At 37.0% G+C, this 16,444-nt stretch overlaps 1 protein-coding gene across 11 annotated transcripts in view; it reads right to left on the bottom strand.

Moving 5' to 3' along the window:
- LOC105863935 (protein tyrosine phosphatase non-receptor type 20) overlaps positions 1-16,444 on the bottom strand; it is a 118,750-nt gene that overhangs the window by 20,901 nt on the left and 81,405 nt on the right. The gene's annotated exons all lie outside the window — the stretch shown is intronic.

Genomic DNA, 16,444 nt, shown 5'->3' with positions numbered 1-16,444 from the left:
CCCTTTCACAATGCTCTCCACATTCCTCAGATGTGGGAGTACCCCACCAACCCCTGGATCCTTGGTGAAGACCACCACCCTTTGAGCACCATAGTGTTAGTCAGTACCAATTTGATCGCGAGTATACGTGGAGCCCATTCTTCTGATCTTGTGTCACCTCACTTTGGATAATGGGATTAAGCTCAATCCAGGATAATAGAAGTGGTGCTAGCTTGCTATAATTTCTTAGAGTTGAGTAATATTCCATTGTAAACATATACCAAATTTTAATAATCAACTCATGAATTGACAGACACTTAGGTTGTTTCCACATCCTTGCAATAGTGAATTGTACTGCCATAAACATTTGGGTGCAGTTGTCTTTATAATAGAATGTCTTATGCTCTGTTGAGTAGATGCCTAATAATGCTATTTCTGGGTCAAATGGTATTTCTATTTTTAGTTCTTTGAGGTATCTCCAAATTCTTTTCCACAAAGGTTGCAGTAATTTGTAGTCCCATCAGCAGTAAAAGAATGTTCCTGTCTCTCCACATCCTCGCCAGCATTTGTTATATTGGGATTTCTTGATACAGGCCAATCTCACTGGGGTTAGGTGATATCTCATTGTGGTTTTGATTTGCATTTCTCTGATGATTAGAGATGTTGAACATTTTTTTATATGTTAGCAGGCCATTATTCTGTCTTCTTTGGAAAAGTTTCTGTTCATTTCTGTTGCCCATTTCTTGATGGGGTTGTTTGAGTTTTTCTTGTTATTTATTTTGAGTTCTAGATAGATTCTTCTTATTATCAGACCTTTATCAGAAGTGTAGAGAGCAAATATTTTCTCCCATTCTGTAGGCTGTCTATTTGCTATAATGATAGTTTCCTTGGCTATGCAGAAGCTTTTTAAGATCCCATTTGTTTATTTTTGTTGCTGCAGTTCTTTGGGGGTCTTCTTCAAGAATTCTTTGCCTAGGCCAATGTCTTAGAGGCTTTTCCCAACCTCTTCTTCCAGGATTCTTAAGGTTTCATGCCTTAGGTTTAAATCTGTTATCCATCTTGAGTGGATTTTTGTGAGAGGTGAGGTAGGGATACTGATTCATTCTTCTGCATGTAGCTATTCAGTTTTCCCAGCACCATTTATTGAAGAGAAATTCTTTTCCCCATTGTATATTTTTGTCTGCTTTATCAAAAATTAAGTTACCATATGCAGATGGTTTCATATTTGGAATCTCAGTCCTATTCCAAATATCGATGCTTTTGTTCTTGTGTCAATACTAGGCTGATTTAATTATTATTCTTTATAGTATGGCTTAAGTCTGGAAGACTGATGCCTCTCAGTTTGTTCTTTTTATTTAAGATTGCTTTGGCTATAAGAGTTTTTTTCTGGTTCCATACAAAGCGAAGAATTATTTTTTCTAGATCTATAAAGAATGATGGTGTTACTTTGATGGAGATTGCATTAATTCTGTGGGTGACTTTAGGTAATATTGACATTTTAATGATATTGATTCTACCAATCCATGAATAAGGTGAATTTTTCCATCTGTTTACATCTTCCACAATTTCTTTTTTTAGTGTTTCAAGTTCTCCTTGTATAAGTCTTTCATATCTTTTGTTAAACATATTCCTAGATATTTAATTTTCTTTGGGGCTATAGTAAAAGGTATTGCATTTTTTATTTAAGTGTCAGCTTGACTGTTCTTGGCATATATGAATGCCTGTGATTTCTGTATATTGATTTTATAACCTGAGACTTTAACGAATTCATTTATCAAGTTTAGGATTCTCTTAGATGAATCAATGGGGTTTTCTATGTATAATATATCATCAGAAAAGAGCGAGAGTTTGGTCTCATTTACCCCCACTTGGATGCCCTTAATATCTCTCTCTTTCCTGGCTGTTATAGGACTTCGAGCACTATGTTGAATAGAAGAGGTGACAGTGGGCATCCTTGTCTAGTTCCAGATTGAAGTGGGAATGGTTTTAGTTTTTCCTCATTGAGTATGATATTGGCCATGGATTTGTCATAAATGGATTTGATAATTTTAAGATATGAACCACCTATGCCTATTTCGTTAAGAGTTTTTATCATAAAGGTGTGTTGGACTTTGTCAAATGCTTTTTCTGCATCTATTGAGAGAATCATATGGTCCTTTTTCTTGTTTTTATTTATGAGGCAGATTGCATTTATAGACTTCCGTATGTTGAACCAGCCTTGCATCCCTGGAATAAAGCCCACCTGGTAATGGTGAATTATTTTTCTGATGTGCTGCTGAATTCTGTTAGCTAAAATTCTGTTGAGGATTTTTGCATCTATATCATGAGGGATATTGGTCTGCAATTTTCTTTTATTGTTGCATCCTTTCCTGGCTTTGGTATCAAGGTGATATTGACTTCATAGAATGAGTTAGGAAGGATACCATCCTTCTCAATGTTGTGGAATAATTTCTTTAGTATAGGTATGAGTTCACCTTTGTATGTTTGGTAAAACTCTGAAGTGTAGCCATCTGGTCTAGGACTTTTCCGTTTGGGGAGGTTGTTAATTACTGCTCCAATTTTTGCACTTGAGATTGGTCTATTCATGAATTCTGTTACCTCCTTGGTTAACTTAGGGAGGTTGTATGAATCTGGGAATTTTTCCATTTCTTCCTCATTATTTAGTTTCCTTTATAGGTTATTTGCTGCTTTCATCTTGCTACACGGAGGATTGTTTCTTTCATGTTTACTTTGGTCAGCCTAATAACCACATGACGAGGTGACTGCCTTCTCACATTGAATCTCCCAGGAGTTCTGTGTTCTTCTTATATTTGGATATAAAGAGTTCTAGCCTAGTTATTTAGTTTTTGGGTATACAAGTTTTTCTAGTAGTCAAACAATGTTTTATATTTCTGTGGTGTCTGTTGTGACCTATTCTTTTTCATTTCTTATTGAGTTTATTAGAGTCCTTTCCCTTTGGGTTCTTGTCAGTCTAGCAAGAGGGCTATCAATTTTGTTTACCTTTTCAAAAAAGCAGCTTCTGGTTTTGTTGATCTTCCGTATAATTCTCTTGTTCTCCATTTCATTTAGTTCTGCTTTGATCTTAGTTATTTTTTTTCTTCTACTAGGATTGGAATTGGGTTGGTATTCTTTTTCCAATTCCTTGAGTCTATTCATTAGGTTGTCAGTATCTAATCTTTCTATTTTTTTGGATGTGAGCATTTATTGATATTCATTTTCCTCTGAGTTATGCTTTTGCTGTATCCCACAGGTTTTAATAACATGTGTCTCTGTTATCATTTTGTTCAAAAAAACTCTTGATTTCCCTCTGAGTTTCCTCCTTGACCCAATAATTCTTAAATAATAGATTGTTTAGTTTCCATGACTTTGTGAAGCATGAATGTTTCTATAGGAATTGAACTCTAGTTTTATACCACTATGGTCAGGAAGATGCATGGTATAATTTCTATTTCTTGAATTTTTTGAGATATGATTTGCGGCCTAGTATGTGATCAATTTTGGAGAAGGATCCATGGGCAGCTGAGAAGAATGTAAATTCAACTTTATTTGAGTGGAATGTTCTGTAGAGTTCTGTCAGGACTTTTTGAATAAGAGCTTTGTTCAAGCCCATTATTTCTTTGCTTATTTTCTGTGTGGAGGATCTATTCAGTTCATTCAGTGGAGTGTTGAAGCCCCTTGCTACTATGGCAGTATTGTTTAACATGCTATTTAGATCATACAAGGTTTTCTTTATGTAATTTGGTGCTCCCACATTAGGTGCATGCATATTAGGAAATGTTAAATCTTCTTGTTGGATCTTCCCTTTCACTATTATAAAGTGGCTGTCTTTATCCTTTTTTACTTTTGCTATCTTAAAGCTTATTTTATCTGCAAATATTATAGCTATCCCTGCTTTCTTTTGACTTCCATTTGCCTGGATGATGGTTTTCCATTCCTTGACCTTCATCCGGAAGGCATCTTTGTGGGTTAGATGTGTTTCCTGTAGACAGCAGACACTAGGCTTGTGGATTTTTATCCACTCTGCCAGTCTATGCCTCTTCAGAGGACAGTTTAAATCATTTACATTTATTGAGAGGATTGAAATTGGAGGAAGGTTATTGGGTGAAGTCCTATTGCTTTAACTTGCTCCTTGAGCCATCATGCAGTTCAAGTTATTGCCTTTAATTCTTTGAAGATTTTGCTTTGAGGAGTATCTATTACCCTGTTCAGTTGGAAGGCAGATCTGAGAACTTCCTGTAGGGCTGGCCTGGTCTTTGCAAATTCCTTCAGCAATTGCTTGTCTTAGAAGGACTTTATTTCTCCCTCATAGATGAAACTTAATTTTGCTGGATAAAGAATTCTAGGTTGGGCTTTATTCTGTTTTAGAAGATTAAGGATAGGCACCCATTCCCTCCTGGCTTATAAGGTTTCAGATGAGAAGTCTACTGTTAGTCTGATAGGTTTCCTTTATAGGTTATTTGCTGCTTTCATCTTGCTACACGGAGGATTGTTTCTTTCATGTTTACTTTGGTCAGCCTAATAACCACATGACGAGGTGACTGCCTTCTCACATTGAATCTCCCAGGAGTTCTGTGTTCTTCTTATATTTGGATATAAAGAGTTCTAGCCAGGCTCTGTATATTTTCCTCCAGTATTCTGTGAAATAAGTTTTCCAGCCCTTGTGAGTGTTCCTCTTCCACCTTCCGGAATCCTGATCACCTTGTGATTTGGCTTTTTTACATAATTCCACACTTCTTGTAACCTTTGGTCTTGTCTCTTGTTTCTGTGTTCCCTTTCTTCCTATGATTTGTTTAATGCATAGGCATAATCTTTAAGCTCTGAGATTCTTTCCTCTGCATGGTCCATCCTGTTCTTGATGCTTTCCACTGTATTATGGAGTTCCTTGATTGTTTCCTTCATTGCCAGAATTTGTTTGGTTTTCATAAATAATTTCAATTCTTTGGAGAATTTTTCATTCATTTCTTGGATTATTCTTGTGGTTTCTCTATGTTGGGATTCTATTTTATCTTCAATTCCATTGAGTTTTCTAATAATCCATATTCAGAATTCTTCCTCCATAAGTTTAATCATATCATGAAAGTTGGTGTCCATTTATGGAGATTGAGTATTTTCTTTTGGAGGTGACTTTTCTCTCTGTTTCTTCATGTTTCCTGTGATCTTTTGCTGGTTTGTTCTCATGTGGGTGCTTTATCAAGAACTGGAGGTGCAGGGACTGAATTATGAGCCAAATTCTTGGATTCCAGAGGAATGATCCTCGGCAGATCTGGGGATACGTGCTCTGGTTCTGTAATGTCTTAGAGGAGTTTGAGCCTGTTGGGTTATTTTTGACCTGTTGTATTCACCATCTTTTAATAAAGATTAGTGAGATTGCATCCCTTGCTTAGACTCCCAGGAGTTGTATCACTCTTGTGTGCATGACTCCCCTAACAACTACTAGTATGAGGTGGGAGGCACTGTAATGAGCTATGAGGTTACTCTCTCTTTTTATTGCTTGTGGTTTGCATGGGGGGGGTGTTATCAAGCTATTCCAATACCTATGTAATGACCTCTAAACCCCTAAATGTAGTAAACAAGAATCTCAGTCTTTGGGGAGTGTTGTGCCACTCCCAGGGGATCCTTGAGCCCTGTTACCTATTTAGATGGGGTGAGATAAGCAACAGGTATAGGCAAGCCTAAGAGAGTGTACTTCAGAGGTTGCTTGATCTGTGGCTAGGGGGGAGCTGCTAAAAAGTTATTCAGAGATCTTTCGCCACTTACACGGGGAAGCTCCTGGTGGGAGGTGTCTTTTGGTCAATTGTCTTTTGGCAATTGCTAAGGATTCTGGTTGAGATTTTCCTTCCCAGAACACAAGCCTGTAATTTGGCAACTGCCTGGATACCAAGGGCAAGCCCTTGTATTCTGCTTTTATCAGATGATCCAAACCAACTCGCTATAGTAGGACATCAACTCTCGTTACTCTGCCCCTCCAAGGATGGGGTTTATCTAGTTGGTATGAAGTAAACGCCACAGGGCTGTTGAAAAGCTCCTGCCCAGGGCCACTGAGGGACACAGAACAGAGAGCGAGCTGCCTGGCTGCTCTGCTCCTGCATAGGAGGAGTCAGGCCCTTTCCTATGAAATACCAGTGGCCTGGTCACACACAAGGACCCTCTGCAACCCAGGCAGGTCTTAGCCCTAAAAGAGGTCTCCCTCCCCACTCTGTGCTTCCAAGACTTGGGGCTGATCCTTTGTCTGAAGGCCTTGTCTACCAAGTCGCATCCAGGAAATGGCCATGGGTTTCAGTTTGGGTAGCAGTGTAGAGAAGCTGTTACTAAACCCTTTCAGGGGAGGGATCTGGCCCTTTGATGAAAAATGGGCCAGCAGTGGATAATAAGCAAGAGGAGGTAACCCTCCAGCCTCTGGTTTCAGCTTGAAAAATGGCTTGTTTCACAACTCCGCCCAGGGGTGGAGTCTGGAGTAGCTTTGGAGAGAAGCATCTAGCCCAAAACATAAGAAAGTGCAAGTGGTTCTGTTTTCCCAGGTCACAGTTGGAAAATCAGTCTCCCTCCCAACTCCACCCTGCTAGGGAAGGGTCTGTTCTTCAGGTGCAAAACACAGGCGGCAGCATGGAATGGGGGACCGCCTGACTTCACTGGGAGACACTGCCAAGAGAGCAATCTCTCTCCCTCTTCTGCCCCCTCACCAGTGGGACTTGAGTCACTGGGGTCCACCAGGAGACTCCACTGAGGAGCCCCCTCCCTCCCTCTTGTGCCCACTCAGAGGCAGAGCTTGGGCCGCCCAAGTCCACCAGGAGGCACTGCCAAGGAGCAAGCACTCTCCTTTTTCCACCCCGTCCCGAACGGAGCTTGAGGGCCAGAGTCCACTGAGAGGCTCCGCCAAGGAGCGAGCATCTCCCTTTCCGCCCCGTCACCAGTGGAGCTCAAGTGTCTGGAGTCTACTGATAGGCTCTGCCAAGGAGAGAAAACTCTCCCTTTTCTGTCTCATCTCCAGTGGAGCTTGAGCTGCCTGAGTTCACTAGACAACTCAGCCATGAGCAATCTGTCTCACTTTTCTGCCCCTTCAAAAGCGAAGCATAAGCCACTGGTGTGTACAGACCCCCTCCATCCAGAGTCCCTGCACCGTGCACTGGAGAGTTCAAATTGCTTTCCACTCCTGTCTCCTCTCCGAACCGCCTGACCGCCCGTGTTACCTCTTGGCACTGACTTCAGGCATTTGGATGCTTGCGTGGGTGTGGAGGTCGGTGAAGGAAAAGGCATCCCCCCTGAGGGACAGATCACAGAGTCCTGGCCAGCTGGCCGCTGAGCACAGCCAGCCTATGCTCCAGTTCCTGCTGTACAACTCAAACTCTCATAACTGCGGCAAATCCACTGAGTCACTTTCTTCCTTTTCCCAATACTGCTTGACCCTAGAAGCTTCCCTGCAATTCCTCGAAGCTGATCCTGTGGGAGTACTACCCACTAGAGTGATTTAGATTGCTTTCTTCACCTCCTACTCTGAGAGCAGAGAGCCAGAGGTCCTCCCTAATCCACCATTTTTGACAATATCCTGAAAGTTACCATTTTCTAATGAGACCATAGCTTGATGAATTTTGAAACTAGCTAATGATAGGGAGTGCTACCAACTTATGGAACAAATAAAGGTAGAAAACTATTTAACACTGCAATTGAATGAATGCTTAGATATTGCTAACACAGTAATTATTTCTGTGTATGTGTGATATAAACACAATGTGATAAGAAGGAAGAAAACTTCCTTATTTCAGCTTGATTGCTGACAAACACAACTAGTTCTAAACTGTAAGGATACAAAGTATTCTTACTACATTGTCAGTGAATGTGATTTAAAGCTTAAATTTTATGTGGAATTATGTTCTTATAGTAAAGCTGACATGGCAACAAACAATCTGAGGCAGTTACCACAAATTAAGGAATGTACGTCAAAAGATAAATCAACATACCACTTCATCAAAAAAAAATTGCTGCAGAAAAAAAAACCAACCCAGACAGATGAACTAAACAGTATGCTTAGTGATATAGTACACATAATTAATTATAAGTATATAAAGGGTAATACATTGAATTTTGGATTATATTCTTTATGATGTGATAATATGGTTATTGTAAATTAAAAATGTTTATTACACGCTGAAAATGATTAATGAGGGGAAAAGTAATGTTGAGAATGTTTGAACTCTAGAGAAAATGCTTTGTGTTTTCTGTAAGAGTAGAACTAGTTTGTTCCCAACATTTTAAGGATTTTTAAACAGACTTAATTAAAAATTAAAATAAGTATAAAAATAACAATAAAAAGAAATAAATGATTAAAAATTCTAAGACTTTCATATCTTTAGAGTTATAATTGATCAACTTAAAATGGCACAGGTCATAACTTGTCTACCTATACATCACTGGTACTCAGCTTATCCCAAGTGAGAGTCCCCATGTGAGTTCCACAACACAGAAACTGGCCTTCACCCTGTTAGACAAGATGAACCCACTGACGATGCTCTTGAATGCCACAGCAACATAGCAAGCTGCATTGAAAGTCTCTAAATGCTTACTCTCAATTTCTATATCCTTATCTTGCTGCAGATAACAAACATGCTTTGTAAATAAAATTTCTGAAGAGGGGAGAGGAACATCAGTAAGGACATTTAAGTTGGTTACAGACACTTCAGGGCTCTATGGAAAGTTAAGCATCCTTAATTCTAAGATGCAGCATTATTTTATACACCAGTAAGAAAAAAAAACACTTTCAAATGAACTGATTATAGGATTACTGATTATAAGACACATTTTAAGTTTAAAGAAGCTATAATATGGGGGGAAAGTAGTGTTCTTTAGAAAAAATGAAATATAACATTTAAAATTTTCACAATTTCTTTAAGGGATATAAGTATGAATATAAAAAATGATTTTAAAAATTACGCTGATAATATATGTATGAATATATATAATATATTCATATAAGTATGAATATAAAATGATTTTAAAAATTACACTGAAGAAACATTATGCTAATGAATTTTCTGGTAAAAGGATAAAACAGTATTAGTTATAGAAGTAAGGTAACATCAGATTCATACTACTTAAATTTTCACCCTTTTTTGAAGACATTTATCATGTTTTGATAACCAGTTTATATTCATTCTTTGTACTGATACTCGGTTTTCTTTGTAAAACCATTCCTCTGTTATTTTCAACCATATGGGCAGTAGTAGTCCTGACTGGCCTAAGGGACCAGCATATCCCACAGTTATTAGTTCACGGAAGGGGCTAAAACTCAATCAGAAAGTGAAATGCTAGGAGATACTGGCTTGAGCTTTTGAAAAAGAAAAAGTTTCTCTGTCCTCTAAGGGGTAACTGGAAGAGACTATTTTTCTACGCTGTACGTGATGTAGGGAGTTTGAGGGTGGGAGTGCTAGAATCACAGTAGCCTTTTGCTGCCTCAGGGGAGACCTGTCACTATTGGGATGAGACTGTGTAAAGCCAGAGAGGGCAGAGATTTGACACTTGTTCTGATAAGAACATAACTCTGTAGAATATGCCTGCCAGGACAAATGTCTTGTAACCTCTGTTTTCTCATGACTGAGTTATGGCTTTTCACATTTCTTGTGGTCACTGTAAGAGCCTCTTTTCCCCCAGTGTCTTTTTAGTAAACAGACATCTTCACCTCCTCACTGCTGCAGCAAAGAAAAATAATTCAATAAGTAAGCCATTTGGCCACAGATATAAAGTCACATTCCCTAATCAGTTTAGTCAATAATAAAGAAAATATCTGCTTAAGTTCACTACTGCCACTGCCTGCACCTGCATATGGTCTCAGGAACCCAAGGACTACCGTGCCCAACCTGCTACCACCATCACTACCAATTCCTGAGCATGCCACCTACCAGCCTGAGGACTGGCCCACCTGAAATTCCCCATCCCCTGCAAAGCCTAGGCACAGCCTCCACTTACAACTTCAGCCTAAACCACAAAGGAACTCAGAGACACTGCACTCACTGATTACAACTGAATAAATCATATGGAGACTACACTACAGCACCCATCTAGAGTTAGGGCCAAAGCATCCTACCTAACCAACACTATAGATATATCTACAAAAAGAAGTCTTTCCATATAAAATCAAACCCATGAACTAAGAATAAGTGACTGTTACACATGATGCACAGATATCAATGCAAGGGCACAAAAACATGAAAAGGCAAGGAAACATTACATCTCAAAAGAAGCACAATAATTCTCCAATAACAGACACCAAAGGAGAGGAAATATATGAAAAGAAAGCTGAAAAGAAATTCAAAATAATGATCTTAAGGAAACTCAGCAAGATATAAAATAACACAGACAATACAAAGAAATCATAAAAACAATTAATGATCTGAATGAGAAATTCAGGATAGCTATCATAAAAAAAGAACCAAACAGAAATACTGAAAAATTCAATGAGTGGAATAAAAAATACAATTAAGATATTCAACAGACTAGATCAAGCAGAAGAAATAGGTTCAGAACTTGAATACAAGTCTTTTGAAATAACACAGTCAGGCACAGAAAAGAAAAAATAATTAAAAAGAATGAAGAACACTTACATGAAATATGAGACACCATAAAGTGAACAAATACTTGAATTTTTGGAAGTTCCAAAAGGAAAAAGGAAAGGAAAAGGCATAGAAAACCTATTTAATGAAATAATAGCTGAAAACTCCCAAGTCTTTCAAGAGATATAGACATCAAGATACAGGAAGCTCTAAAATCCCAAGTAGATTCAACTCAAACAGGTCCTCTCCAAGGCGCATTATACATAATATGTCAAAAAAGAGAATTTTATAAAAAGTAAGAGAAAAAGATCAACTCATATATGAAGTAATCCCCATCAAACTAATAGTAGATTCCTCAGCAGAAACTTTACAGGCCAGGAGAGAATGAGATGATATATTCAAAGTGCTGAAAGAAACTAATTGTGAATCAAGAATACTATACTCAGCAAATCCATCCTTCAGAATGAAGGACAAATAAAGTCTTTCCCAGACAAGTGAAAGCTGAGGGAATTTAATCATCTCTAGATCGGCTCTACAAGAAGTGCTTAAGGGAGTCTTACATTTGGAAGCAAAAGGATAATATCCGCCATCATGAAAACACATGAAAGTGTAAAACATAGCAGATACACATATGAAAAAGAGAAAGGAATCAAATGTTACCACTATAGAAAAACCATCAAATTGTAAAGGGAAACAATAAAAGAGGATGAAAGGAACAAAAGATATTCAAAACAATTAACAAAATGACAGGAGAAAAATCCTTACCTATCAACAATAATCTTGAATGTAAACAGTTTAGGAATTCCAATTAAAAAATATAGACTGGCTGAATGGGTAAAAGAACAAGACCCAGCTGTATGATACCTGTAACAAATCTACTTCACCTGTAAAGACACACATATACTGAAAATGAAGGGCTAAAATAATGTTCCACACAAATGGAAACTAAAAGCATGCAAGAGTAATGGTAAATTTATCAAACAAAATAGACTTTAAGTATAAAACATAAAAAGAGACAAAGAATGTTGTTATATTGTTATAAAGGGATTAATTCAGCAAGGGAATATAACAATTGTAAATATATATGCATCCAACATCAGAGCAACCAAATATATAAAGCTAATATTATTAGAGATAAAGAAAGACATAGGCCTCAATATGATAACAGTTGGGAACTTCAACACCTATAAGCAGCATTGGATAGATCATCTAGATGAAAAATCAACAAAGAAATATTGATTTAATATGTACTATAGACCAAATGGACCTAATATAACATTACAGAACATTTTATCCAACAGCTGCAGGACACATTCTTCTCATCAGCATGTGGAACATTTTCTAGAATAAACCATATGTTAGTTCACAAAACAAGTCTCAAGAAATTTTAAAATATCAAAATCATAGGAAGTATATTTTCAGACTACAAATAGATATTTCTAGTTTTTTCTTAAAAAAACAAACAGAAATCAATGACCAGAGGAACTCTGGAAACTTTACAGATTCATGGAAATTAAATAACATGCCCATAACCAACCACTGAATGAATGAAGAATTAAGGAAGAAAATTTAAATATTTCTTGAAACAAATGAGAATGGAAACATGTCAAAACCTATGAGATACAGTAAAAACATTACTAAGAGGGAAATTTATAGCACTAAACATCTACATTAAAAAAAAAAAAAGAAAAACACCAAATAACCAAATGATGCACCTTGAGGAATTAGAAAAGTAAAAATAAACCAAACCCAAAATAAGTAGAAGGAATGAAATAATAAATATCAGAGCAGAACTAAGTGAAAGAGACTTAAAAAATAATACAGAACATCAATGAAAGGAAACTTTGGCTTTTAAAAAAGATAAACAATACCAATAAACCACTATCTCGACTAACCAAGAAAAAAGAGAAACCAAATAAAATCAGAAATATAAAAGGACACATTACAAATGATACCACAGAAAAACAAAGGATAATTAGAGACTATTAAAAACAACTATAGGCCAACAAATTAGAAAACCTAGAAGAAATGAATAATTTCTTAGATACACACAACCTACCAAGATTGAACCATGAAGAAATAGAAAACTTGGACAGATCTATAATGAGTAACAAGAGTGAATCAGTAATAAAAAGTCAGCTAACAAAGAAAAGCCCAGGACCTAATGACTTAACTGCTAAATTCTACCAAAGTTTTCAAGAACTAACATCAATTCTACTCAAACTGCTGTAAAAAATTAAAGGAGAGGGATTATTTCAAAATCCATTCTGTGAGGCTGCCATTACCCTGATATCAAAACCAGACAAAAACAAAACAAATAAAGAAAACTACAGGCCAATATCCCTGATGAACACAGATGCAAAAATACTCAACAAAATACTAGCAAACCAAATCCAACAGCATATCAAAAACAAAATACACCACCACGATCAAGTGGGATTTGTACCAAAAATGGAAGGTTGGTTCAATATACATAAATCAATAAATGTAATACATCACATCAACAAAATGAAGGGGAAAAAAACTACATAATTACCTCAACAGACACAGAAAAAGCATTTGTTAAATTCAACATTCCTTCATGATAAAAAACTCTCAACAAATTAGGCATAGAAAGAACATCTCTCAACACAATAAAGACCATATATGACAAACACACAGCTAACAGAATAATAAATGGGCAAAAGCTGAAAGCCTTTCTTCTAATAACAGGAACAAGACAAAAATGTCCACTTTCACTGCTTTTATTCAGCATAGCACTGGAAGTTCTAGCCAGTGTGATTAGTCAAAAGAAGGAAATAAAGTGCATCCAAATTGGAAAAGAGGAAGTTAAATTGTCCCCTTTTGAAGGTGACATAATTTTATATAGAGAAAAACTTAAGGACTCTACAAAAAACCTCTTAGAACTGATAAACAAATTCAGCTGCAGGATTAAAAAAATCAACAAACAAAACCCAGTGTTTTTTTTGTTTTTTGTTTTTTTTTTTTTTTTTTTATTTTGGCATATTATGGGGGTACAGATTTTAAGGTTTCAATAAATGCCCATTCCCCCCCCCCAAAAGTCTGAGTCTCCATCATGACCATCCCCCAGATGGTGCACATCTCACTCACTATGTATGTATATACCCGCCCCCCTCCCCCCTCCCACCTGCCCAATACCCTATTACTGTAGCACCTATGTGTCTACTTAGGTGCTACTCCCAGTGTTTTTTTATATATATTAATAACAAACTAGCTGAAAAAGAAATAAGGCAATTTCATTTATAATAGCTCAAAAAGATACCTAGGAAAAATTTAACCAAAGAGATGAAAGATGTAATGTAACCAAAGAGATGAAAAGATACCTAGGAAAAATTTAACCAAAGAGATGAAAGATGAAAAATGTAATACACTGATGAAAGAAATTGAAGAGAACAAAGATAAATGAAAGACATCCCATGCTCATGGATTAGAAGAATATTGTTAAAATGTCCATATTACCCAAAGAAATCTACAGATTCAATGCAATCCCTATAAAGTACCAATGACATTCTTCATAGAAACAGAAAAACAATCCTGAAATTCATATGGAAGCATGAAAGACACCAAATAGCCAAAGCAAAAAGAACAAAGCTGGAGGCATTATAGTACCTGATTTCAAAATATACTACACAGCTATAGTAAACAAAACAGCATGGTTTGGGTATAATAATAGACACAGACCATGGAACAGAATAGAGAACCCATATATAAATCTATGCATTTACAGCCAACTGCCTTTTGACAAAGGCACAAAGAACATACATTAAAGAAAGAATACCCTCTTCAATAAATGGTACTGGGAAAACTGGAAATCCATATGCAGAATAATGAAACTAGACCCCTACCTATTACCATTTACCAAAATCAACTCAAAATGGATTAAAAACTTAAACACAAGACCCTAAACTATAAAACTACTAGAAGAAAACATAGAGGAAATGCTTCAGTACATTGATATAGGCCAGGGGTCCTCAAACTTTTTAAACAGGGGGCCAGTTCACTGTCCCTCAGACCGTCGGAGGGCCATTGGAGAGTGCGGTGCACATTCCACACATGCGCACTGTGGGCCTGGAATGAGTCGGCTGCTAAGCAAGACAGGCAGCGGCAGCAAAAACACCCAGCAGGCCAGATAAATGTCCTCAGTGGGCTGTGTGTGGCCCGTGGGCCGTAGTTTGAGGAACCCTGATCTAGGCAATGATTTTATGGTGAAGGCTTAAAAACATAGAAAACAAAAACAATAATAGACAAATGACACCGTATTAAATGGCAGGCTGGTTCTACACAGCAAAGGAAACATGTAATAAATTGAAGAGACAACCCTCATGATGGGAGAAAGTATTTGCAAACATTCTTCCAACAAAAGGAAGACTGTTAATATCTAAAATATAAAAGGAACTCACACAACTCAACAGCAACAAATAAAGAGCCTGATTAAAAAGTGGCCAAAGGATCTAAACACATATTTCTCAAGATTAGACATACAAATGGACAAGAAATACATGAAAAATTTCAACATCACGGCTGGGCGCGGTGGCTCACACCTGTAATCCTAGCACTCTGGGAGGTCGAGGCAGGTGGATCGCTCGAGGTCAGGACTTCGAAACCAGCCTGAGCAAGAACAAGACTCCGTCTCTACTAAAAACAGAAAGAAATTAATTGGCCAACCAAAAATATATATAAGAAATTAGCCAGGCATGGTGGTGCATGCCTATAGTCCCAGCTACTTGGGAGGCTGAGGCAGGAGGATTGCATGAGCCCAGAAGTTAGAGGTTGCTGTGAGCTAAGCTGATGCCATGGCACTCTAGCCCAGGCAACAGAGTGAGACTCTGTCTCAAAAAAAAAAAAAAAAAAAATTCAACATCATGAATCATCAGGAAAATGCAAATCAAAAGCACAATGAGATATCATCTCATCCCAGTTTTAATGACTATTATCAAAAAGACAAAAAAAAATGTTCACAAGGATGCAATGAAAATGGAGCTCTTAGACACTGCTGGTGAAAATGTAAATTAGTACGGCCATTATGGAAAACATCCTGGAGATTTCTGTAAAACTAAAAATAGAATTACTATCTGATCTAGCAATGCCACCACTGGGTATTTATACAAAGGAATGGAGAGCAGTATATCAAAGGGATGCCTGTACCCTTATGTTTATTGCAGCACTATTGACAACAGCTAGGATGGAATCAACGTAAAAGTCCATCAACAGATGAATGGATAAAGAAAATTTAGTGTATGTACACTATGGGATTCTATTCAGCCATATTGAATAATGATATACTGTCATACATGGTGATATGGTTGAGCCTGGAGGGCATTATGTCCAAAGAAATAAGTCAGGCACAGAAAAATAAATATCATATGTTCTCATTCATATGTGGGTGCTAGAAAATAATTGAGTTCGTGGAAATAGAGAGCAGAATTGTGGTTATTAGAGGTTGGGAAGTGTAGGAGGGAGAGGAGGAGACAGGTTGGTTAACAGATACAAAATGACAGCCAGATAGGAGAAATGACTTCTAGTGTTCTATAGCACGGTAGGATGAATATGGCTAAGTATAATTTATTGTGCATTTTCAAAAAGCTACAAGGACACTGAATGTTCCTAGCACAAAAAAAAATTATAAATGTTAGAGGTGATAGATATGCACATAGTCTACATATATTGAAATATCACTCTGTACCCCAAAAAGATGTACAATTCTCACAAGTCAACTAAAATTAAAAGAAAAAGAACACAGATGTGATCTATTTTAATAAATAAAATTTGAAAAATAAAAATATAATAATACATAAATAATACAGAAAATAGTCTGATTCATGTTTCTCTCTCTTAGCTGGTTCCAAATTAAGGAGGATAGTAAAGGATTAGTAATGATTGAGTCAAAGGCAACAGTATTATTA

The sequence above is a fragment of the Microcebus murinus genome, chromosome 14 (assembly GCF_040939455.1).
Source record: "Microcebus murinus isolate Inina chromosome 14, M.murinus_Inina_mat1.0, whole genome shotgun sequence".
Taxonomy (NCBI): Eukaryota; Metazoa; Chordata; class Mammalia; order Primates; family Cheirogaleidae; genus Microcebus; species Microcebus murinus.
The sequence above is the reverse complement of the archived record's forward strand: the minus strand, read 5'-3'. Positions and strand labels throughout refer to the sequence as shown.